Source organism: Lepus europaeus, chromosome 3, assembly GCF_033115175.1.
Source record: "Lepus europaeus isolate LE1 chromosome 3, mLepTim1.pri, whole genome shotgun sequence".
Lineage (NCBI taxonomy): Eukaryota > Metazoa > Chordata > Mammalia > Lagomorpha > Leporidae > Lepus > Lepus europaeus.
Window position 1 is genome coordinate 91,726,231 of NC_084829.1, and position 27,431 is coordinate 91,753,661.

Below are 27,431 nucleotides of genomic sequence, written 5' to 3' on the forward strand. Positions count from 1 at the left end.
TATTTCTGAGATAGTGCAGCTGCAGCTGGAGGCAAAACAATAGTTCAGCTTTTTAGCATCTATTTCCTGATTTAGAATCAACAGGGAAATAATTGTCAAGACTTGAAATGGAATGCGCAATAGATTTACATTGAAAAATTAATAGGAAGCTGTTTAATTCAAACACTTAGAGGTGCTTATTTTAAAAAGCAACACTTTAGCATTTCACTGGGGAAATTATTAAATTTGAGTTTAAAGATTTTATAGGCTGACTGTAATTTATAATAAACATTTTAATTTTTTATTTGTGATTTCAATAAAAGCATATAGTTAGAAAGAATCCTATAGAATATGTATACTTATATAATTCTGCAAGTGAACCATGACAAACGGGCAAAACAACAAAATTATGGAATTTTGAAAGGAAATAAACATTTTCCTAAAAAACGCTAATGGTTCATACTATGTTTGAAAGTCATGCAGTTTTATTTCTTTGTTAGATAGTCATGAAAAGAGTAAGAACAACAGATAACACTTAAAATAAAATTTGTACTTTAAATAATCTTCCAAGTATAAGTCTCCTGAGATTTTGGAAAGTAATACAGGGTAAGGGCAACACAGTGCCAAACACAGTGCTGAAAAGGCAACAACAAAAGCTGTTTGCTTTAAACTGTTGAACAAGTAGATCTACTCGATTTCTATATATGCTCAAGCTAATATGTTAAACAAAAACGTGATTTTTTCCTTTGAAAGATGCAAATATTGCACAGATTTCATTTATACTTATAAGTAAACAAATAGCTAATATATAATAAATAAAATATGCTAGAAATTGAGTGAGTGGTTCATATGGATCACAACATCTAATTTTTACAACATTCTTCTCTAGTCTGTTACTTCAGCTTACACAAGAAAGATGAAGCATGAAAGACTGATATGAGGCAGGCACTTTAGCATAGTAGGTTAAGCCTCTGCATTCATTGCTGGCATCTCAAACAGATGCTGGTTCACATCCCATTTGCTCCACTTTCAATCCTGCCCCCTGCTAATGGCCTGAGAGAGCAGTAGAAGATGGTCCCGTACCCACGTGGGAGACCCAGATGAAGCTCCCGGCTCCTTGCTTTGGACTGGCCTAGCTCCAGCCGTTGTGGCCAATTGGGGAGTGAGCCAGTGGGTGGGAGAACTTTGTGTCTCTCCCTCTGTCAGTAAGTATGCCTCTGAAATAAATAAATAAATAAATAAAAAAGATTGATACAATTAATATTGGAAGAATTCTAAATATGCTTTCTGTGTTTTCATAAAGGCAGTCCAAAGTTAAATTAGCTTGAATAGGAACAGGAATTAAATGTAGACTATTATAATGTGATTTAATGGTAAGCAGTGATAAGAGGTGGGTAGCTGGTATAGTGGTTAAGACACTAATTGAGTACCTGGTTTGAGTTGGATCCTCTGCTTCCAATCCAGTTTCCTGCTAGTGTGCACCCTGGGGTGTAGTAGATCATGACCCAAGTACTTGGTTCCCTGCCACTCACATGGAAAACCCAGATTGTCATGGACTCAATTTGGGCCTCTGGCTTTGGCCTGGCCCATCCCTGGCTGTTGTAGGTAACTAGGAGTAAAGCAGTGGAGAAAAGAAAAAAAAAAAAAAAACTTACGAATAAAGATATGTCTTGGTCTCTGTCTCTGTCCTTTATTTATTTTACTGCCTTTCAAATAAAATGGAAAAATGTAAAGGTGTTTTCCTTTCTTTCATATATTACCTGAACTTTAAAAATGACCATGAGCTTAGAGCTCATGTTGATGAGTGGTATACTCTAGTATCCCAAGTATTTTTAACATTTATTTATTTATTTGAAGGGTTAAGTCAGAGAGAGAGAGAGAGAGAGAGAGAAAGAGAGAGAGACAGAGAGAGAGAGAGAGAATCTTCCATCTAATGGTATACTCCCCAGATGGCCACAATGGCCAGGGTTGGGCCAGGATAAAGCCAGAGGCCAGGAACTCATCTGGATCTCTTATATGGGCATCAAGGGCCCAGGCACCTGAGCTATCTTCCATTGCTTTCCCAAGTACATTAGCAAGGAACTGGGTCAGAGGTGGAGCAACTGGGACTTGAACCAATGGGGCTATAGGATGCCAGGGTAGGCTGTGACTTATGTCACTGTGCTACAATGCCACCTGCCCCCAATTCCAAACACATTTTTAAAGTTTTCATAGTTTCGGCTACTCTTTGCCTTTTGTTTTATTTTCTCTTATTTCCAACACCACATCGGGTGTTTGTTACCTCTTATCTTTTGATATTTGGGCTTGTTTAAAACATTTTTCACCAAAATGTTAAGATAAATATTCAAGCAATTTAAAGAAAATTTCATTTCTAACATCTTTACTATTTTTAAAGCCACAATAAATAATGCTAATGCAAAAGTCCCTTTGACATAATAAATTAAATCCAGTTCACTCCAACTGTATGACTAGATAGGACCATTAAGAAAGTCATCTATAAATGCATGTACATATATATCACTATTCCAAATGGATTATTCCAAACTCAGAGGCTTCTACATAGCATAGAATGAAGAGACAGCATACATAATAGAAGAAAAAATTGCAATACAAAGTATCAACAAATATATGAAAAATGCTCAATATTGCCAGCCATCAGAGAAACACAAGTCAAAAATCACAATTATATATCAGTTTGTTAGAATGACTATTATCAGTAACAAATACTGGTGAGGATGTAGAAAAAGGGGTTTTATACACTGCTGGTGGGAATGTAAATAAGTGCAGCCGCTATGGAATACCATATGGATTTTCCTTCAAAAACTGTAAATAGAGATGCTGTACAAATCACAATCCCATAATAAGCATGCATCCAAAAGACCTGAAATCATTGTATCAAAGAGACCTGCTCCACCAAGATAATGCACTGCGCACAATAGCCACAATATGGAATCCACCAAGGTGTCCATCATCTGATGAGCAGACAAAGAAAATATGGTATATGTTCACTATAGAATATCATTTAGTGACAAAAAGGAAATTCTGTCATTTGACATAAAATTAATGTAACTGGAGAACATTATGTTAAATAAAATAAGCCAGTTACAGAGAGACAAATACCACATTATTTTCATTAGATACAGATGTAACCTAGTATATATTGTATCTACAAACAGTAGAAAGAAGTTCCAAGCCTACAATCATAATGTCAAAGAAGGGGGAAATTTAGTTGCCCTGTTTTGTTATACATGCATTTAAATGTTGCACTGTAGCTCATAAATAAGTGCATAGTGCAGGCTTTTGGCCTAGCAGTTAAGGTTCCAGTTTAAACACTTGTGTTCCATATGCATTGCCTGTGTTTAAAGCCCACCTTCAGCTGCAGACTTTATCATTCTGCTAGCATGTACCCAGGGAGGCAGTGCTGTTGGCTCAAGTAATTGCATGTGGGAGACCTAGATTAGATTCTTGGATCCCTGCTTCTGCTTTGGCCCAGTCCCATCATCACAGGTAATTGGACAGTGAACCACAGGATAGGAGGTCATTCTCCCTTTCTGCCTGTCTCAAATAAATAAATAAAATATTTTTCAAAATTGAATTAAGTTAAACCAATTCCTTCCCAAGTGCTTTGTTTCAAATGTTTTTAGTTATTCTAGTTCCTATGCTTCACCTTTAAAAATAATATTGTCGGAGCCGGCACTGTGGTGCAGTGTGTTAACACCCTGGCCTGAAGCACCAGCATCCCTTATGGAAGTCAGTTCCAAACCTGGCTGCTCCACTTCCAGTCCAGCTCTCTGCTGTGGCCTGGGAAGGTAGTGGAGGATGGCCCAGGTCCTTGAGCCCCTGCACCCGCGTGGGACCCAGAAGAAGCTGCTGGCTCCTGGTTTCGGATTGGTGCAGCTCCGGCCATTGTGACCAATTGGAGAGTGAGACATCGAATGGAAGATCTCTCTCTCTCTCTTTCTTTCTCTCTCTCTCTCTCCCTACCTAGCCTCTCTCTGTGTAACTCTTTCAAATAAATAAATAAATCTTTAAAAATTAATACTGTATCACTATAAAACATACAGACAAGAATTGTATTACCTTTTTATCTCAGTTTGGGGGGATCTGATGAATATGCTCAATTAAATCTTCAATCTATAATTCTAGCAGAGGTCCATTTATATAGATTTCCCTTGATTTTTATTGTGAAAATTATGTGTGATTTTTGTAGTATTTAGTGCACACGTTTTATATATAAAAGGATTTTGCTAGCATCTATGTTTTGTTAGATTCATGTCTTTTCCCCAGAAACATTTTATTTAAGATCTACAAACTTCATGCATTTCATAAATTCAACTTTAGGAATATAGTTATTCTTCCCACAATACTCAGCTTCCCACCTACCCTCCCACCCCCTTCCTCCTCCCTCTCTTCTTCCCATTCTTACTTTTTTACTAAGATTAATTTTTCAATTAACTTTATACACATATGATTAACTCTATGCTAAGAGTTCAACAAATTGTGAGAAAAAAACTCTTTTTCAATAGTGGAGACAAGGGCTGTTCAAAATCACCGCATCTCAAAGTGTCAATTTCACTTCTATGGATTACCTTTTAGGTACTCTATTGGTTACCACAGATACGTGAGAACACATAATTGTCCTTTTGGGACTGGCTTATTTCAGTAAGTATAATGTTTTCCAGTTGCATCCATTTTGTTGAAAATGGCAGGATTTCAATTTTTTTTACTGCTGTGTAGTATTCCATGGTGTGCATATCCCATACACTCCATTTAACTCACACTGTCTACTTTCTTTCATATATTTATGGATTCCATTTGGTAATATTTTGTTACAAACTTTGCATTTATATCTTTGAGATATATTGGTTTGTAATTTTAATATTTTCTGTTGTCTTTGCCTCGTTTGATGTTAGGGTAACACTGACTACAGAGAATAAGAGGGGAATAATTCCTCATTTCTATTTTCTCAGAAATATTTCATAAAATTGGCACTATTTCATTTCTAAATATTTAATAGGATCTTTCTGTGAAATAAACAAAGCCTAGTGTTACTGGTTTTCAGGAAATTCTAATTCTATATTAATTATAGTGCAATTTAAACATATTCTATGAGTGTGGCAGCATGTAACTTTTAAGGAATTCACCTCAATTATCAAAATTATGTTTTCATATTTTTATATTTTTAGCTAACTATATCCTTAATAGTTTAAGGATAGAGATAGTAGTCAAATAATCTGTAGTCAAATTTCCTACTGCATCCCTGATATAAGTAACTAGTGTCTTATCTTTATTTTTGTCAATCTGCAAAATTTACAATATTCTTGGCTTTTCAATGAACCAACTTTTTGTGTCATCAATTTTCTGAGCATTTTGGTTTATCTATACTGCTTTTCAGTTTATGTCTTCACTTAGCTCTTTTAGTTGTTGTTCTGGTTGTACTACACACATACACAAACACACAGAAAGACACAAAACTTATGATAGTTTATAGGTATCAACATTTCACAAGTTCGAGGTTAAAGAAGCTCAACCTATTTTTATATGCTGTTTTTCTTCCCAGTTTATAAGATAATAATTTAAAATATTTTCTCTATAAACACTGAACAGCATATTACACAGTACTAGAAATTTTCCTCTAACTGGCAAATACAATTGATAAAACTCAAGAATAGAAGGAAATTATTTTACTTTCACTCTTATTTTTGTTTTTTTTTTTCCTTTCTTCCTTTCTAAATATCCCAGATTTGTCCCTCTAAGCCTTTTCTTTTGTTCCGAAATGCCTTAAACAATTCTATTTGAGAAGGTCTGCTATAGACAAAATCTGTTTGCCTTCAAATAAGAAGGGACTGATTTACCTTTAATTCATGAAGGATGGTTTTTATGGACATAGAATTCTAGGGTGATCATTCTTTGTCTTAGGAAAACCTCTTTGGCTTTCCCCTCTGAAATGCAATGTTTGTTTTAGCTGTCTTTCAAGAAATGTTTTGTTTAGTTTACAAAATTTGTCTATGATGTCTTAAAGTTAATTTATTTGATCCTTATTTTATATGGAGTTTACTAATTCTTTAGAAAATTAGGAATAAGCCTTTTGCAACACCTAGAATTAAAATAAGCAATATTTTTTCCAAGACATTTCCCCCCATTTTTTCCTTCTTTCATTCTGGAATATAACAACATGTATATTAATTATTTTGTTATAACCCCATAGCCTGAAACTCTGCTCTCTTCTCACTTCATTAAATTTTATTTCCTTTCTCTTGTTCAGATTTGATTTTTTCTATTTTTTCACGAGTTGACTGCTTCTTTCTTCACCCAATGTATTGCATTGCCGAGTTCACCCATAAAGATATTTATTTTGGTAATTATGTTTTTAATTTTGTAATTTTCACTTAGGTATGCTTTAAATATTGTTTCTCATCTGTGGTTTTTTATATTTTCAGTTATTCAAGTATTTACTTTTTAAAATATTTTTGTATCATATTCTTTAAAATCATTATCGGGTTACTGTAACAATTGTACTGTCTTGGTGTTGGTGTTTATTGACACCATTCTCAAGTAAGTGCAGAACTTTCTAGTTCTTTTTGACTTTTTTACTGATGCATACAATTTTTGTAATACAGTAGACATTTAAAGTTTGTTAGGAGAAGCCTCTGATACCACCCGGATGGGGGAAAGTGAATGTTACCTTGTCACTGTTAGGTGGGTATGGAAGTCTAATTTCCTCCCTGACCATCACTGACAATGGGGGACATGGAGACTAATAGGGTTCCTGTCATTGCTGGGTTTCATTGGGTTTCTGGTAGCTTCTACTGATACCACCATGGCTAGTAAAGATGTCACATTTCTTCTTTTGTGGCCACTACTGGTACTATGGGGAGAAGGGTATGGTAAAAACCCTGACTTTGTACCAGTCCCTTCATACAATCCCTACAAAGAAAGCTGTAGACCATCTTGTTACTGTCAGATGGTTGTATAAGTTTAAATGTCCTGTGTGGCTCCATGTTGGGTAGGGTGAGTCTGATCCTGTCTGATGATGGACAGGAATTCAAGAACTGATTCCAGGGCTGTTACATAGTTTTCTGTAATGTTATGTCAGCAGGAAGATTGGATCTCACAACAGAGCCCACAAGGGTAGAATTCTGGGATCTCCTCAGTCTTTGTTATTTGGTTTTTTCATTAGTCATAGACTGAAGTATGGCAGGTACAGTCACTTTTGCTAAAGAGAGAGCTAACTTTACTTGTTTCTCCATGTTTCTTTCTTGTTTGCTTTTGGTTCTTATTACCTATGCTAGTTGATATTTCTGAATTATCTTTTTCTCCAGTAGTCAGCTTTGAATACGGAAACAAAATATCACCTAGGGAGCTCACTTCCGTATCATTCCATGTGTTCAATGATCCCTAGCCTATCTGTGACCTTTCTTCCTCAGTTCAGCATTTTCTTATATGTGTTGTCTTACACAAAAGTATTGTAGCTGTAATTTAGTGATGAATAAAAAAGCAAATGGCTATTCATGACTCCTTAAAAATAAATGAATTTTATTTTTCAGTGAAGTCTTTTACTTATTGTACTGTAATAAAAGCAAGGATGGCTTTCATAAACCTTCTATTTTACTTCTAGCCTCTGTCATTACTTGTGGTGTTATGTAAGACACTTGCACAGTTAACATAACTTTCACTTCAATATGTCTTACAACGCAATTCGTAATTCCTTTCCAAAACATTGCAGATATGAAATAATTAAGTCTTCTGTTTTTAGGCAAGCATGTAGGGAGCTTACCAATAAAATAAAGTGAGGTTGGATAAACCAGGTAGGGTCTACTAATTAATGTCCTACCTTGGTATTCAAAAGAAAAAATCAATACTAGCTGCCAGTTTTGTCTAACCCAAGTCTCAGTCTTCAAGGTACACAATCTGGAACTGGCACTGTGGTGTGGAGAGTTAAAGCCAAGGCCTGGAGTGCCAGCATCCCATGTAGAGAATGAAGAGGTTGGCCAGGACTTTGGGCTCCTGCACCCTCATGGGAGACCCAGGAGAGGCTCTTGGCTTCTGGCTTTGGATTGGTTCAGCTCTGGCTATTGCAGCCATTTGGGGAGTGAACCAACGGATGGAAGACCTCTTTCTCTCTGTCTCTGTAACTCTTTCAAAAAAAAAAAAAAAAAGATACACAAATTTTGCTGACTCACCAGAAAGAAAATGAATGAGGGAAACTATTGGTTAAGTATCTATGTAACAATAGAAAGACTTAAGTGTCCTAATAAAAAGTACTAAGAAATCTGAATGTTCTTGCTAAAGTGATTTTATCACTAACTGCATGACATAAATCCATATGAATTAAAATGTCTATTGTTTCAGCACTTTTTAAAAAAAAAAAACTTTTCTATAATTCCTTTTGTTACTAATAGACCAAAAATGACAACAAAATCCACATACAGTACAAACTTAAATGCTGTATTTCCATTTTTTGAAAGGTGATGTTCTTTAAACATTTTCTTGTTAATATTTTACAGGAAATTTTATGAAAAACAAAAATATAATTTTATGTTGAAAAATGCATTCTTCAGATAAAAACTGTGAAAGTAATTGAGACAGAAATAGCAAATTTCAATTCTTTAATATAGGGACTATCATGTGGCATAGCTGGTAAAACTGTCACATGTGATGCCTGCATCCCATATTGGCACTGGTTTGAATCCCAGCTGCTGCACTTCCAATACTGCTCCCTTTTAAACACCTGAAAAAATTAGCAGAAGATGGCCCAAGTCCTTGGGCCCTTGTACCCGCATAGGACACCTAGAAGCTTCTGACTCCTGGCCCAGCTCCAGCCATTGAGACTAACCATTTGGGAAGTGATCCAGCAGATGGAAGATATCTCTCTCTGTCTTCCTCTCTCTCTCCCAGTCTGTAATTCTGACTTTCAAATAAATAAATATTTTTTAAATTAATATATATCAACAATATGTGCTCTAATTTTGTTTTTTAAGATTTATTTAATTGAAAGGCAGAGAGAGAGAGAGAGAGAGAGAGAGAGGTATTCCATCTACTGGTTCACTCCCGAGATAGCTGCAACAGCTGGAGCTGGGGCAGGCTAAAGCTACGAATCAGGAATTTCATCTGGATCTCCTATGTGGGTGACATGGGATCAAGCAGCTGGGCCATCTTCCACTGCTTTTCCAGACCATTAGAAGGGAGCTGGATTGGAAGTGGAGCAAACCCGGACAAAAACCAGTGCCCGTATGAGATGCAAGTGTTAGAGGCTGTGGATTTACATGCTACCCATGCCAACCCCAAATAGTTTTATTTTAAGAGTAAATTATTGAGGTAGGGGCCATGGCATGGCAGGTAAAGCCACGGCCTACAAAGAAAAGGAGAGAGGGAGAGAGAGGAGAGAGAAATCTTGCATCCCCAAATAGCTGCAATAGCCAGGACCGGGCCCAGCCAAAGCCAGAAACCAGGGGCTTCAATTGGGTTTCCCACAAGGTTGCAGGTGCCCAACTACTTGGGCCATCCTCCACTGCTTTCTCTAGAATATAGCTCTTGTTTCATATTCCTCAGTTTTTTGGGACAAAGGAGTAATTTCTTATAAATACTTCACTATCCTCAAAATAAATTAAAACATCTGTGGTCTCCTGCTGTCCACTTCCTATTTTTTAATAAAATAGAAATAGAAAAGATTTTGATGGTATTTATTTTAGTTTTACAGAACTGGAATAGACATCTCACAATAAGTTTTAGGAGGAAGTTTCTAGTATTTCCTGTCATATCTCTTTCAATTAGTGTTTTTAACATGGTAACATGAAAAGCATACTCATACATTTTTATATTTCTATGTATTTCTTTTTCATTTTTAATTCTCTATATATGTATGCAAAATTATAGGTATTGCATTTGATTCTGCCCTCAAAGCCATTACAATGCTTAAAGGACCATTTTTTAATTAAAACAATCAAGTTACTAATAGTTCAGCTAAGTTACAGAGCCACAACATAAAGTTTGTAACAAAAAAAAAAATAAAAAAGGAAACAAACTTATGGCACAGAAGTTGGAAAATTATTTTAGTGAATTCCTTAACATCATTTGACAAGAAAAGTTCAATATCCTGAAGTTTTCTTGTTTGTCTTAGAATGGCATGTATCAGGCAATGTCAACCAGTAAAGTAATAAGCAGTTTTCAAAGCAATTTATAAATAATGCAGGTTCACTGTCACTGCAGGTTTTTTTAGGGTTCCCTTTATCATTTTTCCATTAAGAAAAGCATGAATCTGAAACAGCAGAAAGCTCCATGGAAACGAAGTTTTACAATACAAACTAATATTCTGGAAATTTGCTCTGCATTTAATCAATAAGTCTAAATAATCACCAAGTGCACAGAACTCTTGGATAAAAGTCAATGGGTCTTGGTGTTAGAACTTGGATTTAATCCTTACTCTGTCATTTACTATTTCTACTTTCTTATTCTTGAATTATTTTTGGTGGAGGTTTAAGCCTGTGATTACAAAGTAAATTGGAAGTATGTTATTACAAAAATTTAAAGAAAAAAAAAAAAAGAAGGAGGATGGAGGGAGGGAGGAAGAGTGGCAAGTACCATTATGTGCTTAAAATTGTATAAATGAAATGCAAGAAATCAATTTTCTTTACATAAATAAAAATTCAAAAAAAAGGGTTTGATGGCCAATTCTTTCTAGCTTGCTGAAAGTTTGAAATAATTACTAATAACACAAATATGAAACATAACACAGAGTAGCAGTTTCTAGCAACTATTAGCATTGTTATCATAAGGTTAGACTGATAGCAGAGAACAACTCAACAGAAGAGATGGCGAGTACATGCTAGCAACTAAGAATGAAGGTGTGACAGACATGATGGAAAATACACACATTTTGTGTTGTTGATGCTGTTTTGCTTTGCCTTTTTTTTCTTGAACCTGGTATTTCTTCCCAATGCATTGAACATTATATTTCCAAAGTTCTGGGAACTTTGAAATGTTCATTAGACCATAGAACGATATTTCTTTGGGTTCCTGCTTGAAACCAACAGCTTCAGCAAATAGCTAGGCTTGATTCAGACCCAAAAGTTATGGACACTTTGGATATTTGATCCACCTTGAGGCTATATTAGTCTTACTATTAAGAGCTAGACCAAGATGTGCAGTTTGTCATTCTGGCCTACAAAGTGATATTCTTGCTGTTTCCCAAAGTGCAAACTTTTCTATCATTTCATTATCAGCAGCAATCCATTTCTGCAGACTACTTTTATGGATACCACTATTGTTTTACAGTTTTCAAACACATTTTAGAGGCAGTCTGAATGACACAGACTTGAATGAGGTAGGGACTGATACATCTCCTAAGAACACAGCTGTTGATTTCATCTCCAAGTTACTCTGCAAAGGGTTGAATTATGGTTCTTTCCCAGACAAAGGCTGATTTTAGGGCATCTTCTTTAGTGAAGTCAGGGAGAATACTGATGCTATTCAAGAATCTTATCAACCACTAGTCTCTCACCCTCTTGGTGGGTTTAAATGAAACAAATGCATCACAGAGTGAAATTATTTGGACAGATGTCAAAGTAAACCTAAAGAAAAAACTCAGCCCACTGTGAAGGACTCCTCAGTTACCAAAGGAGTGCACAGGAGGTGTGCAAACAAATCCTATTACTGGGTAATGGGATTTATTCGCGTGTCCAGACACCAGTTTGAAAATGTGATTCTGCTCAAGACATAAGCAGAAGAGTTCTTATATGGGGCAGAATTCTGTCTTCAGGAAAGATAGAATATATTTCATTAAAACCAATCTGATTCTCCCTTTAATAAATCGCTGGAAGGAAAAGAAAGTCGCTGACACAGAAAATACTGAAGCCTTCGGAGTGAAGTCCTTTGATGTACAGTCTACACAGGGAGTAGGCAAAGAGAATAACAGACTCTTGTGAAAGGTAGACTCCAAAACATTAGAGATTTCTGACTAAATGGCATTCCTTATTCTTCCCAGGCAAAGTCCAGATATAAATAGTAGGATATTTTATTTTAAAGTATGACATATTTTGCATTGCATATATAGTGCAATGTGTTCAAGAGGCAAGACCAAAATTTATTCATCCTAGCAGGGAATTGTAAGCCAAAGACACAGGACTGAGCATTAGCTAAAATGTTTCATTGCTCAACTGTTTAGCAATAATTATTCTATTAAAAAGTTTATTAAGTGGAGTGGCTGTTTAGCCCAACAATTAAGATGTCTGCAATTCACACTGAAGTGTTTGGGTTCTATTCCCAGCTCTGGCTTCTACTGCAGCTTCCTGGAATACAGACCATGGGAGGCTTCAGTAGTGGCTCACATAATTGTGTTATTACATTCCAGTTGGGAGATTTGCATTGTATTCCCAGCTCCTGACTCTGGGTTGGACTCAGGAAATGAATGAATGGGTGAGAGTCCTTTCTCCCTCCCATCTCTGTCTCTTTCTCACTTTCCCTCTCTCTCTGTCCCTCAAACAAACAAAAATCCCCCCAAATATTTGTTTTTTCATTAGTTAGAATGATGCCCTCTCAGAAGGCAAACTTTATTTCTGGAAAGTGTCAGATAATAGCTATTTTAGGCTTCGTTGACTGTATGATTTCTCTCATTATTTACTTACTACTCTACTGTTATAGCATAAAAGTAGCCACAAAGAATTCATGAGTCAATAGACACTAGTGGATGTGTCCAGAAATTTAGTTTTTTGATGCCTGGCAGTAGCTACTTCATATCCTTGTCAATATATCCCTCGGATATATTTAAGTTCCTGGTTTGTGATCTGGATAATAAGTAAATACATAACATATGATTTATGTTCTTGGTAGTTTCTCCTCTCCTTAGTCTTTTCTACTCTAATTCTACTTTTTGACATATTCCCAGGTGACTAATTCTGAGGCCACCTGAACATTCCTCAAAATCTTCATAGGCACATAATTTTTGTAGTATCACTGCTTTAAAAAGCCATCACCTGAATCTAATAATGGTGGAACATTAGAATAACCCAAATTGTAAGACCATATAGAAATCCAGGGTCAAGAAAGACCAAGAGGAGTTGATATAATGTTCCAAAATAAAGGAAACTAGGCCACTAAGTGCAATGAATAAACCTAGAATAGATCCGAAATAAGGGGGGAGATTTATGGATAGCATTAATTGGACAAGTAACAAAATTGTACTACACAATAAATTAAATAATAGCATTGAATCACTGTTGAATTTCTTCATCATCTTATGAAAAAGAATGAATTTTTAGGTAATATACCTTTGTATATTAGTCATGGGGTTGGAATAATGGTGTTTCCGTTTTGCTGTCAATTGATTCCAAGGAAATTATATAAAAATATATATATATATATACATTAATAGAAATAAAACCATACATAAATAAAATGAAACTAATGAGCTTAAATGGTGTGTGAATCCTTTTTAACAAAGCTATTTTAAAATTTCTGTCACCTGTTCTTTTCTCAACCTCATATTCCGATACACATAAAATAGGGAGAGCCAGAATTTTTACATATCAGTTATAGCTCTAACTTTTGTGTTCTGCTTTGAATAGATGAATGGAAAAATAACAACCACTTTATAAACAAATGAATTGACTCAATATTTGCTAGTCAAATTATCCTGAAAGAAATTAGGATAACTAAAACTATTGTTGACTTGAAAGGCTCAGACTAGGAAATTCTAAGTAATTTTCAAAGTACCCAATCAGCAGAAAATACTTAAAATACTTTCTTCAGCTGTTTTTAAATTGGATTATATTTTGCCTGTAAACCAGATTAACAAGAAAAAGAACACACAGTGTTTAAACTGAATGCTGAGTAAGGGCGCAACAAAATAAATTAGTGAACCCAGAAAACAAGTTTTCAAATGGAAACTGAAAGGAAGGAGTTTTGAACAAGAGCATCATGAAAGAATGAAACAAACAAACAAAAAAATACGGCTTTAAAATTTTCTAAGGAGTTAAGATGGTATTTGGTTAGAAAGATAAATGCTTTTCTGGAAGGATAGCCTTAAGGTATTAGAATAACATCCTTTCTCTGCAAACGTTTAAATGAGTTTTGGGTTCATTATAAATGAACTTTGCATTTACATAGGTTTACTTTGCCTGCTTTTATTTAATGTTTGCAGGTTATTATGGGCAGGTAGGATAAAATGTATAGTTTCTAAATTCATCATGTTGATTTATACTAAATTCTTCTAATTTAGGATACTGAACAAATATGGAAAACATGGACTTATTTTAAACTACTTTTGTCTTTAAGATTAAACATGAGTCTGGACCAATTACCAAAAATAAAGATATCAGTGTAACTCATTGTAAAACATGAGAAACAGAATGGAACTTGATAATCACCAAGGGTAATAGAAAAATATCCATTGGACTATCTAAAATAAATGACTTGTAAACATTTTTAAAACATATTCATTAAATTATTATTTCTACTTTTTAAGTCATAGACTTGAGACTTCGGGTTCATACATAATGTTCTTTCAGAAAACATGAACTCAGAGACTCCTCTAGTTAGATTTTTCAAGGTGTATACATTCTATTTCTGTGAGCCTGCATGGAAGACACAAATGCTAAAGTGTTAAAATTAGCTTTATGGATAAAGTAATTTCAATGAGACTAGTAAAACAATTCCTTAAAATTTAAAGTATCCTCAAATTGTGATTTTCAAGAAATTGTGTTAACATATTTACTGCTTTGTAGCAATATCAAGTATTTTGATCTAAAATTGACCAGCTGACCTCCATAAATAACCATTTATCTTACATCAGCTCCTGCACATTTCTTCCTCTACAAATTCTTTTCAAATTATAGATATTGTTATCACAGTGGAAAGTTACTTTAAATCTGTTCATTGGTTCAAATAATGCTTAAAATCAATAGTATTTCCTGCATGTCTCTACACTCTACTTGATTCCATGGGTACAGTAGCTGCATTCTGTGGCACATAGAATTTCCCCCTGTGAAAGTCACCTTGATCAAAGAAAGTAGCATTGGGCCTTACATATTTTATTTTCAAGTTTCACATTGATTGATTTATAACACCTCAATACCTGTTTGGAATTAAATCTCTTAATTTCAAAATGTACTAAAATAATAATGAATTAAAAAATATAATACATTTTTTTTTTTTACTAATCTTAACGGGTCCTTGAAGTGGCTTTATGAAATAGGAAAAAGGTATTTATCAAGTGTCAATTATAGGTACATTTACACATACACACAAGACACACTATGTTTGTAGGAAGATTTATTTTCAGTGATTCTCTTCTCTTTCTCTAGCTACAAAAGTATTTTAATCCTGCTTTTGTGAAACATGCTATTTATAGCACCTGTGGTTTAACTTTGATTTGTCATTCTCCACTAGTAGCAAAAGGTATAGATTGCCAACTTCACATCCAGCTCCATACTGGGAAGGCAGGAGAGGATGGCTGAAGTACTGGTACCCCTGCTGCCCAAGTCCAAGATCCAGAGGAATTTCCTGACTCCTGTCTTTGGTCTGGCCCAGCCTCTGCCTTTATGGTCACTTGAGGAGTGGGCCAACAGATAGAGGATCTCTCTCTCTCTCTCTCTCTCTCTGTTTCTCTCTCACTCCCACTCTCTCTCTGCCTCTCCCAGTCTCTCCCTGTGTCTCTCTCTCTCTGTAAATTATAATTTTTATGAAATTAATTCAAATCTCAATAAACAAGTGCTTGATTTATTAAAAAAAGAAATTCTTTCAAGATTTTTTTCTATTTTATTGTAGGTAAGGTTGAATGTTAATTAAAACAGATAATTTAAAGATATTAATAGACCATAATTCATCATCAAAAGATTGTCCTTTCCTAAATTTAACATTTAAATCCACTTGTTATTTGATACCTTATGCAGAATTATGGAAGTTGCGCTATGGATGTTGTGTGTAGCCTGTTAAGGCACCATTGGGATTCCAGCATCCCATTGTAGTACCTGGATGGGAGTTCTGTCTCTGCTTCTGATCCAGCTTCCTCCTATTGGATACGGAAGGCAACAGATGATGGCTATAGTTATTGGGTCCCTGCCACACACATGGGAGACCCAGATGGGGTTTAAAATCACTGGCGTCTGCCTGGCCCCTCTTGGACTATCATGGTCACTCAGGAAGCAAAATAGAAATTCTCTCTCTGTTGTGTCTTCCAATGAAAAAATACATAAACTTTAAAAAGGCTATAAAATTTGGTTTAACTGCTTTTTCTGAATCTTAAAATCTCTGGTGGGCATTGTGGTTCAGTAGGTTAAGTCCCTGTTTTGGACAGCTGCATCCAAGGTAAGATTTCAAGTACTAGCTACTCTGCTCAAACAGTTAGGTTCCAGCTTCCTGCTAACTGCACCTGGGAGACAGCAGATGGGTGGATAGGTGTTTGGCTTCTGCCACTCATATGTGAGACTCAGAAGGAGTTCCTGGTTCCTGGCATCATCCTGGTCCAGCTCTGGCTGTTATGGGCAGATAAAAGATTCTCTCTCTCTCTGATCAATCTACTTTTCAAATAAAATTGATACTTTTTTTAAAAAAATCTATGTTTATTAATGTTGCTGCTGTATATATTCAGCCACTGTTAAAATGTACATAACGAACTTATCTTGCTAGTTTTAAATTTGGCAAAAAAAAAAAAATCAGAAGAGAACTTATAGCCACTGTTGATCATTTAAGCTTCTGAATGTATAATGCATTTTTAGGATTAGCATAACAATATTAGCTAAGGGCAATGCAACATAGGAATTTTCCTTTTTAAGTCATTTATTTGAATTTAAATCAGATCACCAGTGATGTTATCTCTCAGCATTACTGGTATGCTATTTCTGGACACAGAACACAGAATTAGAGCTGAGTCCTTTTCCTTTGCTAGCGGACTCATTAAAAACAAAACAGATAATGCCAGTTTGGATTAAAATAATGACAGTACCAAACTTTAGTAACTATTAATAGTATAGGTCCCATTTATTGTTTATTTCCTATTAGAAAGATTTTAAGATTATGTAATTGGTCAAAACACTCATTGGATCCCAGCTATAAATTATATAAATTAAATATATATAAATTAAATATAGCTTGGACCACAAAATGTCCATCTGTAAGGAGTTCTCTGTCCAGTGAGTAGCAGTTGCCCACCCACCTAGAAATTCTATATATTCTGTAAAATCAGGATGTATGCGCACAATTAAGAAATGACAACATTTTTATTGCTTTTAGTCAAATAATTGGTTAAATTGGAAGTACTTAAAAGTGATGAGCTGAGGATAGCTACATGTAAAGTAGGATCAGTCCTGAAGTATGGGATCTTTTGTGATTCTGCTGGAATGCCATTTGGAAGACAAGTCATGTTAGAGGGGAAACTAAACCAGAATAACAAAGAACAAATTGAACATGTGTCAAATCAAACAAAACTTTGCCTACTAACTCATTTTCAGAGTTGAGTTTAGGAGCATAGCCTGGTATATTTCTAGACATATGAAAAGATCCACCTGATCTTTATTGTAAACTAATTGTGTGTGTTCTACCTGGAGTGCCTGGTGCCCGGGGACTGTCCCTTTTCTGCAACATGAGGGCATGAACTCATTCATTTACTAAAAATATGTTGATTTTACTTCTGTTAAGCAGAATTATTGTCTAGATTTAGAAAGCAAAGAGATTAAAGACACAAGTTCCTATTTTCAAATATCTTACAAGTTTCATATACTGTAACATTTCTCTCATGATCTATTTCCCATGAATGACTTTGTTGATTATCTTTCAAAAAACACAAGAAAGTAAACAAAATAATATAACCAGGCAGCAACAGAGTCACACTGAAAATATCAGGTAATATTTAACATTACAAACAAATTAAGATCATTTTTTTCTAAAACAGCCTTCAAATCACAGACTATTACCAAAAGTAATTTAAAATACCTTTAATTATAATTTATCAGTGTCATATATAGAAATTAATATTTATTAACTGTGAAGAATATACTTGCAGCCATTTCAATTGCAGTTACTGAAATATAATTGTAATCTGTGCATTGCACTGCTTAACTTCATGCATTCAAATAAGAATATTCTCTTCAGTACACAAAAGCAATGTGTGCCTTACTGTTCTAGGACTGTGGATAAATTACTGTTGTAACTCTGTGATGCTCTCGTGTTTATTGAACTACTATTAGTTAGAATGCTTTTGTTATTCATTTGTCTGGGAACTCTGTTTCTTGAGGAAATGTTTAATAAAAAGCCCTATCTTGTTAACTTGTACTGAAAGCAAGGACATACACTATTTCCTACTTTGAGCCCATGGTGGAAGCAAACATCAAAACTTAATGACACACTTAATGATTTTGAAACTCTGGCAATGAGTAGAAGAATGTATTTTATCTTATTTTATTTTTTTAAAGATTCATTTATTTATTTGAAATTAAGAGTTACACAGAGAGAGAAGAAGAGGCAGGGAGAGAGAGGTCTTCCATCCACTGGTTATCCCCTTAACCAGCTGCAATGGCCGGAGCTGCGCCGATTTGAAGCCAGAAGCCAAGAGCTTCTTCCAGGTCTCCCACATGGGTGCAAGGGCCCAAGGAGCTGGGCCATCTTCCACTGCTTTCCCAGGCCATAACAGAGAGCTGAAGAGGAAGTGGAGCAGCCAGGACACGAACTGGCGCCCATATGGGAAGCCGGCACTGCAGGCAGAGGCTTTATACAATATGCCACAGTGCTGGCACTAGAAGAATGTATTTTAAAATGTTTATTTAATTTGTAGGAGAAGAATCATAAAAAGTAGGGTTACAATTTCCCATCCGAATCAACAACTCATATGCATTTGTACAAATATAAACCCTACATACAAGATAATTATGATGTGCATGTATAATATATGTAGACATACTTTAATCAAAACATTTATACATGTAATATATATACATTTAGAATATAATTGTATAAAACCATTATACATAGTTTAAATACATTCACATGCACATAGAAAAAGATGTGTCTTTCCTGGTATCTATGTATGATTCCTCCTGTATAATTTGCAAGGTTAGCTAATGTAAAATTCAAAATTGACATTATGAGTTAAAACCATTATATATTTATTCCATGAATAATATTTGATCATGCAAATGAGGCATAAAGAGATCATTTACTTACACACACATATAACTAAGGAGGAATGATGTATGTATATACATTTGTCATCAGTAACAACTATCTTATGATGGAATTTTCTTCTTAGCTAGGATTTTATTCTTTATAATTAGGACTAAAATTTTATTGGTTCTCAAATCTTTAAACCCTGCAGTTAATTTTCTATCTCTTATATACTTTATAAGATTCTACCATTTCTCTTTATTTTCTCAACAATTATTCCCGTATGTCACTCTAAAAGGCTTCATAGTCTCCTACCTTATCTATGGGACTTTCAATTTTTTTGTTATATGTTTATTACTGACACTTCACTTCATTAAAAAACTATTTACTTATTTGAAAGGCAGAGTTGTAGACAGAGAGGGAGGGAAGGATGGAGAGAGAGAAAGAGAGACATCTTCCATCTTTGATTCACTGGTTCACTCTCCAAATGGCTGCAAAATTGGAGCTGGTCCAGGCTGAAGCCAATAGTCAAGAGCTTCATCTGGTCTCCCACATGGGTACAGGCGTCCAAAGACTTGGGCCATCTTCCTCTGCTATTCAAGGTACACTAGCAGGGGCTGCATCAGAAGCAGAGCTGACAAAATAGCAGGTGTCACTGGTGGTGCCTTAATTTTATATACCACAGCATGAGTCCATGATATTGTACTTTCTTAAGGGATTTATGTCCCCAAAGCTTTTCACTTAACATCAGGTCTGTTTATAGTAAATTCATCTGGGGCTCCATTATTCCTGAGGGAAAAATAAATTTTGTTAATGTAGTACCTAATTTACTCCACGGTGCTACATTAACTTTATTAACTCTCTTCATTTTACTTTTCCTTTTCAGCCTAGCCAGATTAAGTGCTCATTCCTATTTCTATGCCAGTTCCTTCATCAGAGATGCTCCAGTATCTATTTCAACCTGTTTTCCATAATTCCTTCAATGGACAGTCAAGACTCACCCAAATTTATGCTTTCCATTTTCCATGTTGTCAATTTCATCAGCATTTGGGCAATTTTACACATTTTCTTCAACTTAGAGCTTATGATGTTATGACATCAACTTAGATGTTATGACATATAGCATATGAATGTACACAGAGACTCTACTTTTCTTTAGGGCAATGATTGCTTTTCCTGTTTCTGTTTGAAACTTTTTAAGAGTCATCAGCTACCTAAGTCACAGTAGTCATTAATAGGTATGGCACAATATAATTGCATTTTCAATTTGATTTTATAAATATCATTTTCCTTTTGAATCGATATCATTACTTTGTGTTTCAGTTTGTGTGCTTGGTTTGGTCTTAATTAATTTCTGGTTCATAATCAAAACATAGGGAAAATAAAAAAAAGACTAAAATGACTGTAAATTTATTTTTTTCTTAATGAAATTTCCAGTAGAAATACTCTGAAACTCATCAGAACCTCTCAAAATAAATGTTAAGTAGTGGTTATGGAATTATTTGAAGTGAAATTGATTCTAACAGTTCCTAGTAAATGCTCACTAGATTATTCATATAAATTATTTGACTAAAATTTTGATTTTTAAATTTCTTTGCTTAATTTTTCTTATATGATTTATATACCTTTTTAATAACAGGGACATACCTAGCAGGTCTATATTCAGGAGAAATTACTATTCCTTTGCTAATACTGAAAAGACTTGTGTGGTTAATTGACAATAATGTGGAGAAAGGGAGAAGTAGTTATTATTTTCTTTTTTTACCATTCTAATGTGCTATCATCTCTATAATATCTTTCCTTTAGTATTTCTGCTTCCTTCCCTGGAATGTCTCTCTCTTCAGGAAGTATCACTGGTGAAGAAGAATTACAAAATACAAATTCTAGTAATTTCTTTTTTACGGTACTGTTCAGGAGCAGTCAGAAAGTGAAGAAAATGCATTCTTCAAAAAGCCCATTGAAAAGGAATGAAAGGTAAGATGAGATGCAGCTGTTTGATCTGGTGTCTGGTTAGGATGCCTGTGTGGCATATTGGAGTGCCTGGGCTTACCCTCCAGTTGGCTCCTGACTCCTGCTTTATAAGCAAAGGACTTATATAACGTTAAGACTTACAATATAGTGATTCTGGAGCTTTAGATATTATAATCCCTATAAAAACTTCAGGACAGTGGTGGGCACATATAACTACAATTGATGTGTTTTCATCATTTTGATTGTTAATATTTTGTTAGAAGTTTGACAAATGACAAACCTAAATTTAATATTATTCACTCAACTTTTTTCTGTTAACTTTTGGATTTTTAAAAATTACGTGATTGAGATCATTTTAAATGAACAATTATGGCTAATACCATCCCACCAAGAAAGCAGAACAGGGCTGGTATGGTCAATGCTCAGGTACATTGCTCATCTCCACTCCGTGTATCTTTGCTACATTATCTGTAGTTCTTACTCATCTCTTCACATTCTCTCTGCTTCATAAAAGAATGAGCAACTGAAGTGGTGCACACACAGCATGCATTCACACACAGATGTTCCAGCTGTGTTGATGGTAGCAACCATATGTTGCCTATTTCACAAGGGATGTTGAAGCCTACTTTGCTTTGCACAGTGGGAATAATTGGGTTCAGTTGGAGGCTTGACTTGCTGAGATGGTGCACCTTTTCAGGTGAGAATGCAAATGAGCTGTAGATAAAAGAAATCACTGTGCCTGAATGGCAGGAATGTTAGAGGGAGAAGAATGCACACTGATTGTAGTCAGATTGTGTGGATGAGAAATAAACAAGCAGAGGTGAAAGGAAAGAGTAAGGACACAGAGTTGATGAAATAAAGCACTTAAATTGCTGCAAAATTAACTTGACATTTTTGGAAACTGTTATGAAATGGTGCCTGCAGACTTACTTGAAAATTAGAGTATGACACTGGGGACACTTCAGATCCAAGAATATAGTGAGCAGAATTCAAATCTGTGGTTTTTATACAGAAATTTTAAAAGTCAAAAAATAAAAAAAGTACATTCAGGAAACAATTTACCAGAGGTATTGCGAAGGCAGAGCTAGGAAGCGACAGATAACTGCTGATATTTAGTGACTGCCTTGAAGGCAGCTGAATACTAACAAGAAGAATCCTTACCAGAACCCAGCAGTACCATGATTGCCCAACACATTGGCCATTACTTAGTTATTCAGAGGTATCTCCAAGCAATTGGATTTCTGAATGTAGATGTAGCACATTAATTCTGAGATTTATTTGGTATGTGCTTCTAAAAGAAGTGACCAGATTTATCATGTAGATAGAAAATTATTTAAATTCCCGGAAGCTATGGCTAGTCACCACACCTGTGCATCATTCCTGGATGAGCATTAGTTAAGGATATTTATAAAGCAAAACACATTACCCTTGGATATAAAAGTTTTCTGATTTTATCTTTTTTTATCCTAAAGAAGACCTTTTACATTTTCTTCATGTTTTATTTGACTGATGACAAGCAAATATAATAATTTTTCAAAGTCCATCCATGTTTGATGGAAATCCATGATATGCAAGCATGAATATGCAAAGGGTGAATTTACTTTTAGTTTACATTACAGGTAACAATGGCATACTAAATTAAGTAGAACATATTATCATACATTTCAGCTGTCACTGGACATGGATATACTGACAATGTTATCAAAGAAGTCTGTTGCCTATTTTTGCATCATTGAAAGTTAAGAAGAATTTTTACATTTTTAAATTGTTGTGAAAAGACTTTCCTAGTAATTGTTTTGAATTGGAAGAAAATTACATGAGATTCACATTTATGCTTATTGTTTGATTTGAACAAATCTACACTCATTCATTTAGGTATTGTCTATGGTTACTTTCTATACTGACAATGTGAACTGGTTGTGACAGAAATCACATGTGTTGAAAATGAAGTTTACTGAGCCTTATTACAAGGCAAAACAGGACAGCAGATCACTCTTTTCTTATTAGGCTCAGTGTCCCAGGAGCTGACTCTGGTGGACACTAAGTGGATAAGGATTGTAGAATAAAGCAACTTCATGATGGCATTCCTTGGAAAAGACTCCTACTTAAACTTAGGTGGTTCATTAGCATGTTATGGCACCACCCTGAATGTCTTCTTGCTTTTTTTTTTTTTTTTTTTTTTTTTTTGCATCAGAGTAGCCAAAACTTCAACGATTCACTTTGAGTCTTCTAGGGCCTCTGTTGACTTTAGTTTTTTCTCATTTTGGAGTTCTTGAAAATCAAGAGTCAAAAGGTAAATCTATGTATTTTCTAGCAGAATATTTGTGTTTGTTTAAGGATAGAAAATAAGAGTGTGTCAGCTCCTTTGATGAGCACAGGTCATCCATCACACTCCTGTTACAGTGAAAGTCCATTAGTGGCAGGGTAAGAATGCAGGGCAAGACTGCATCATCTTCTAGGTGCCTTCAGTCACTTACCCTTGACCAGTGGAAAAGTTGCTTTGAAGGAAGGGTAGAAGTTCATGGAGAAAGGTTACAGTTATGTGGCACAGTTGCCCAATTAGTGGGGCATGCTTCTTAGTTTAAAAAACAATTATAAGAAACAGATGGAGTTCCTTATCCCAAAGACCCTCACCAATCACAAAAGTCATGAGTAAGTGAAGTGGCAAAAGATCATACTATGCTTACAGCAGTGACTTTAAGAGAATTCAGAGAATGAAAGATGCAAACTCTGTGATATGGGGTTCAGTTTTATCCAAGATTGGTTTCATATGAGCTTTTTTGTTGTTCTTTTGATTTGACTGTTTGTAATCCCTAGGCATGAGTTGTTTCCCAGTTTTCTGTGCTGTTTATTCAGAAATATATGAAACGAGAGAGAGGGAAGCAAATGTATTGCACAGCTTGAATTCCTGAGCAGTGATGTGCTCATAATTGGGTATATTAGCAAGTACCTCTAGGCAGTCATTGTGTTCTGATATAGATCCTCTTGTAATTTGCTCAATGGCAAGTACTCACATAGATTATTTTCTAAAAATCTAAGAGGCTCTTATGAACTTTCAATGAATACCATCTGACCTATTAAGCATTCACTAAACGCTCACTCACTTGAGTTCTTTTGCTACTATTAAACACAATGCTTCACCATTTTATGTTCTACCAATTGGTCAGTTACAAGTATTTAAAGGCCTTGTCAGAATTTATAGTCTTTCTGTAGAGTTTCCTGATGTACAGTAGAGGATAAATGATTTTGTTCTCAACAAGCCAGCATTTCACTTGATATTGTCATATTGACAGCAAAGGGCTTATTCTGAAGCAACCATAAAATGAACACTGTCTTGTTAAATGTATCTGGAGTTTAAAAAGAGAGCTCACAATAGACTCTTTTTGAATGGACCACGTCTATTGATTTACCAACAGTATTGTTTTATTTACCTTCGTAAGAAGTTTAGCAAGACATCATATATTATTAACTAATAGAAATGCACACATGGAGAAAAAATTAAAAGGTAATTGCTAAAATTTGAAGTTACTAAGATGAAAAGATCTTGTCTGTCAAACTAGTAATTCATTATTCATAATATTATGTAATATTCATATTCAGTATTCTATTTTATAGCTAATACTTCATTTCATGAAAGATACGCTCACTTGCTAAAGCATACATAAATGTAAACAGATATTCATCAAGTGGAAATTTCTTCTATTTTAAGTACTGGAAACTTTTGCCTAAATATATGCATAAAATATTCCTTTTCATATCCTTAATTTGCTATTTGACCCATTTGTATAGCATGTATACTATGTTATCTAGAATAATAGGAAGGGTAGGTGTTTGGTCTAGCAGTTGATGATCAGAATGTCTCTGTACCACATTGGAGTATATCAGTTCAAATTCAACTCTGGTTCCTGATTCTGGCTTTCTGCTAATGGCGACACTTGGGAGGCAGAGGTGACGGCTCAAATACCTGGACACTCATTTGGATTGAATTCCTGGTCCCTAGTTTCTAGCCCCCCAGCCATTGTAGGTATTTTAGCAATGAACCAGTAAATGGGAATTTCTCTCTCTCTCTCCATTCTCTCAAATTAATTATTTAAAAAATAATAATACAGTACCCTCTTAGAAACCCACTGACAAGCCAAACAAGAACATTATTAAATAATTCATTTTTATCCATATATTCTTTCCCTAGCCCTCCTTACCTCTAGCACAGAAGTTAATAAAGGAGTACTTTAAAATACTCATGGAAAATGATGCCATAATAAAACTATGCATTGACTTAAATATTCTTGCACTAGAGTAAGCTTATTTTAATTCATTGTTCTTATTAATATTTTCATTTCTAAAAAATTGTTTATTTATATGATGGGGAGAGAGAGAGAGAGAGAGAGAGACAAAGAGACAGAGAGAGAGGAGAGGCATGCAAAGAGTTCTCATCCACTGGCTATCTCACTCCCCAGATTCCTTCAGTAGTCTCCTCAAAGCTGAAGCTGGGAGCCAGGAACCAAGTCCTGATCTCTAAGTGTGGGCAGGAACTCGAGTGACTTGAGCTATCACTTGCTGTCTTTCAGGGTGCGCATCAGCAGGAAGCTAGAATTGAGAGTGGAGGTGGACCCAGGATCTCTAACATAGAATGTGAGCATCCCAATTGATGTCTTCACTGCTAAGCAAGGTATCTAAATGTCCAGAGACTTTTTGACATCTCAAATTTTATATTTAACATGCTTTTGACTCTTACAAATTTGTCATGCTTCTATATGTACTTTACAATGTAATTGTCCTACTTCTGACCTTTACTAGAATATATCACTTTGTTCAGCCAATGGTAGCTTATGATTTCTGTGTACTGTTTCAAGTTATAGCCATTCTTTTTTTTTAGTTCATAGTTCTTTATTTGTGTATAATAGCCTATTATTTGTTTTTATCATTATTTACTTGTCAGCTCTATGACAATGCTTAGTTTGGTTGTTTTCAGATTTTTTTTTAACACAAAGTTCCTGTTATTGATATTGTTTTCTGTATGTCATAGGCCAAATGTGGAAGACTTTCTTATATGTTGATATATTGATATATTGGCATGACACTGGTTATAAAGTGCTTACTCTAGGAATATGTGAATATGCCCAGTGAATGTCTTAATGCACATTTCCTCCACTATTTTTTATTATTTAGCTTCTTGTTAGTTGACAACCTAGGAGAAATAAAATGATATCTATCACAGTTGAAATTTGTATTTCATTGATAAATAATTATGTTAGGAATATTTTCATGTGGTTTTTCTTTAATATCTTACTTGTTTGAAAAGCAGATTAACAAAGATAGAGAGAGACTCCATCCACTGGTTCCCTCTACATATGGCTACAGTGACCGCACTGAGCCAAATCAAAGCTAGGAGCCTGGAAATCCTTCCAGGTCTCCCACATGGATGACAGAAGTTCAAGCACTTGGGTCATTTTCCATTGCTTTTCCAGAGTGCTCAAGCAGAAGTGGAGCAGCTAGAACTTGAACGAGTGTTCATATATGGAATGCCAGCATGTAGGCATCTAGTCCTTTATATATTTATTTTTCAAGTGTGATTTTCTTCCCTATAACATCTGTTCCTGTGACTTCCCCACTGTTTTTAGACAATGTTGTAGTCTTTTTTTTTTAAAGATTTATTTATTTATTTGAAAGTCAAAGTTACACAGAGAGAAGGAGAGGCAGAGAGAGAGAGAGAGGGAGAGAGAAAGAGAGAGTCTTCCATCTACTGGTTCACTCCCCAGTTGGCCGCAGCAGGCAGAGCTACACCGATCCAAAGCCAGGAGCCAGGCTCCTCTTCCAGGTCTCCCATGTGGATGCCGGGACCCAAGGTCTTGGGCCATCTTCTACTGCTTTCTCAGGCCATAGTAGAGAGCTGGATTGGAAATGGAAGAACCGGGACTCAATTGAGCACCCATACGGGATGCCAACACTGAAGGTGGCAGCTTTACCTGCTACACCACAGCACTGGCTTCAACAAGGTTGTGTTCTTGAAAAGTTTTCTTGTCTTGATGTCTTAAAGCATGTGTCTTTCCAGGATCCAGTGATGTTGCAGCAGGAATATCCCTCAGAGTACCATAGGATGCCATTAGAAATAGTGTCCACTCTGTGTAAAGGACAACTAAAACAGCATGTAAATTTATAATTAACAGGATTTTTTTTACCTAAGTACCCAAAATGTGCATATAATAAATGGCAAACTGTAAGGAAGAGCAAAAAAGATTATGGAATTTAGTCGAGTTTCCTATGGACTAATATTTAGGTTAGATCTTAATTATCATACACAGCAAAGGACAGTAACCCAAAAAGTCAAGCACAGGAGAAGGTCCAAATCTTAGAAATCCAAAATGTCTTCCAGGGAGTTACCAAGTATG

The 27,431-nt window shown here is 35.2% G+C and overlaps 1 pseudogene; it reads right to left on the reverse strand.

Annotated features, from left to right (window-relative positions):
* Nucleotides 1-10,900: 10,900 nt before the first annotated feature.
* LOC133757255 (small nucleolar RNA SNORA2/SNORA34 family) lies at nt 10,901-11,046 on the reverse strand (annotated as a pseudogene).
* Nucleotides 11,047-27,431: the final 16,385 nt, after the last annotated feature.